General features: G+C 59.9%; 1 protein-coding gene across 1 annotated transcript in view; it reads left to right on the plus strand.

Moving 5' to 3' along the window:
- The first annotated feature begins 2,284 nt into the window (after positions 1-2,284).
- The window catches only part of LOC137799520 (protein FAM3C-like), a 4,544-nt gene continuing 4,328 nt past the window's right edge, over positions 2,285-2,500 (plus strand). Inside the window, exon 1 of the mRNA XM_068596315.1 lies at positions 2,285-2,500. This exon is cut by the window's right edge and continues 32 nt beyond it. The gene's annotated coding sequence lies outside the window, so the exon portion shown is untranslated.

Genomic DNA, 2,500 nt, shown 5'->3' on the forward strand with positions numbered 1-2,500 from the left:
CCAGCTGGCAAAGAAGTGGGACAACCTGAAGAGGAGATACAAGGTGAGCCAAGAGGTCCTCAATGCTGCCTGACTTCCTGTCTGACTTCCTGCCTGACTTCCTGTTTGACTTCCTGCCTGACATCCTGTCTGACTTCCTGTCTGAGTCCCTGCCTGACTTCCTGCCTGACTTCCTGCCTGACTTCCTGCCTGACTTCCTGTCTGACTTCCCGTCTGATTTCCCGTCTGATTTCCCGCCTGACTTCCTGTCTGACTTCCTGTCTGACTTCCTGCTTGACTTCCCGCCCGACTTCCCGCCCGACTTCCCGCCCGACTTCCCGCCCGACTTCCCGCCTGACTTCCCGCCTGACTTCCCGCCTGACTTCCCGCCTGACTTCCTGCCTGACTCCCTGCCTGACTCCCTGCCTGACTCCCTGCCTGACTCCCTGCCTGACTTCCTGCCTGACTTCCTGCCTGACTTCCTGCCTGACTCCCTGCCTGACTTCCTGCCTGACTTCCTGCCTGACTTCCTGCCTGACTTCCTGTTTGACTTCCTGTCTGACTTCCTGTCTGACTTCCTGCCTGACTTCCTGCCTGACTTCCTGCCTGACTTCCTGCCTGACTTCCCATCTGATTTCCCGTCTGATTTCCCGCCTGACTTCCTGTCTGACTTCCTGTCTGACTTCCTGCTTGACTTCCCGCCCGACTTCCTGTCTGACTTCCCGCCTGACTTCCCGCCTGACTTCCCGCCTGACTTCCCGCCTGACTTCCTGCCTGACTCCCTGCCTGACTCCCTGCCTGACTCCCTGCCTGACTTCCTGCCTGACTCCCTGCCTGACTTCCTGCCTGACTTCTTGTCTGACTTCCTGTCTGACTTCCTCCTCCTCCCCAGGACCTGCGGTACCCCCCTGTGGGGATGGAGCACCCGGCAGACAGCACCTCCTCGTGGCCGTGGTTCCAGCTGATGAACGAGGCCATGGAGGGCCGGCTGGCGGCGAGCGCCCCCCTGCTGACCCCGGTGACCCATGAGGAGGAGGCCCCGCCCCCCAGGCTCAGGGCCCGGCCCGGCCCGCCCCCTCCTCCTCCTGCCTCCTCCTCCTCGGACTACGGACAGGAGGCGTTCGGCGGCAGCGAGCAGGACCAGCGGGGCGGCCCGGAGGCATGCGAGGGCCCACTGGGAGCACTGGGAGGAGCACTGGGAGGAGCACTGGGAGGAGCACTGGGAGGACTGGGGGGTCTGGAGCGGGAGTGGGAGGCGGTGGAGCGCGAGCGGGCGGCGGTGGAGCGCGAGCGGGCGGCGGTGCAGGCGGAGCGACTCTGGCTGGAGAGGGAGCGGGCGGCCGTGGAGCGCGACCGCGCCCTGCTGGAGCAGGACCGCGCCTCGCTGGGCCGAGACCGGGAGCTGCTGGACCAGAGGGCCCTGATGCTGAACGCTGTGGGCCACCCCGGACACCTCAACGCCCTCATGTAGAGGGTTAGGGCACGCTCCCGTAGGGGGACAAGAGGTCCCGGTCCCGTCCCGGTGGACCAAGAGGAGCCGTGGACCTGGAGCCCCTCTGTGAGGAGACCAGGTCCGGCTCCTCAGAGACCTTGGACCTGGTTCCAGCAGGAGAGCTGCAGAGAACTAGACCTGAAACTCGCACATCGCTGGCTTCTTCTGGGCCTTCTGGGTTCCGGTCTGGACCTCCTGAGGCCCGCCGCGCCCCGGTGGAGGTTCTCCTCTCTCTCGGCGCTCGTTCTGAACGATTTCTGGTTCAGTTCCGGCGGAGCGGACGTCCTGCAGAAAGTCCAGCGAGCCGACGGAGGCCCGGATGTGGAGCCGGTCCTCTTGCTGAGTCCGGCTCCGGCGGACGAGTCGTGGTTCTGCATCACAAGCCGCCCGCTGACCGGACGGTGCAGCTCCTCCCGTTGAGATCAGGGGGTGCCACTTCGGGCCGACGCCGAGGAGGCGGAGCTAGAATGTGTTCATTTGGGCTCCGGCCATTTCTTTTTGTATTTATTTCCAAGACGTTCTTTCGTATTGTTTTTAATTGCTCCTCCGTGACATCACTTCCTGTTGCGACTGTTCTTCAGAAAAATGTTCCGTCTGCTGGAGAGATTTTTATGACACGTTTCCTTCGACAGATTAAAACGTTTCATTATCCTGTTTGTGCGCGTTGGTGTCCTTTTGCTTTATTTCTCTATAAACAACATATTTATATATTCATGTATGTATATGTATGTGTATGTATGTATGTATGTATATCTATATATGTATGTGTGTGTGTGTGTGTGTGTGTGTGTATGTGTGTATGTATTTGTTTCCTCGTGGTGCGTTCAGGCGCTCCTGTGAGTCGTGAAGAAGTTCAGAAGTTTAACGACTCAGAAAGAAGCCCCGCCCCCTTCCTGGTTGAAGTCACATGACCTCTGTGATTCACTGACGTGCCCTCAGGTTATCTGGACTCTGACCGGCAGCTCGTTAACCAGTTGTTCAGGATCCGGAAGAACCGGATAGACTGGTGTCTTCTGTTCTCAATCAGGA

Source organism: Clinocottus analis, unplaced genomic scaffold (assembly GCF_023055335.1).
Source record: "Clinocottus analis isolate CAN_PGR_092001 unplaced genomic scaffold, fCliAna1.0.p SCAF_358, whole genome shotgun sequence".
NCBI lineage: Eukaryota > Metazoa > Chordata > Actinopteri > Perciformes > Cottidae > Clinocottus > Clinocottus analis.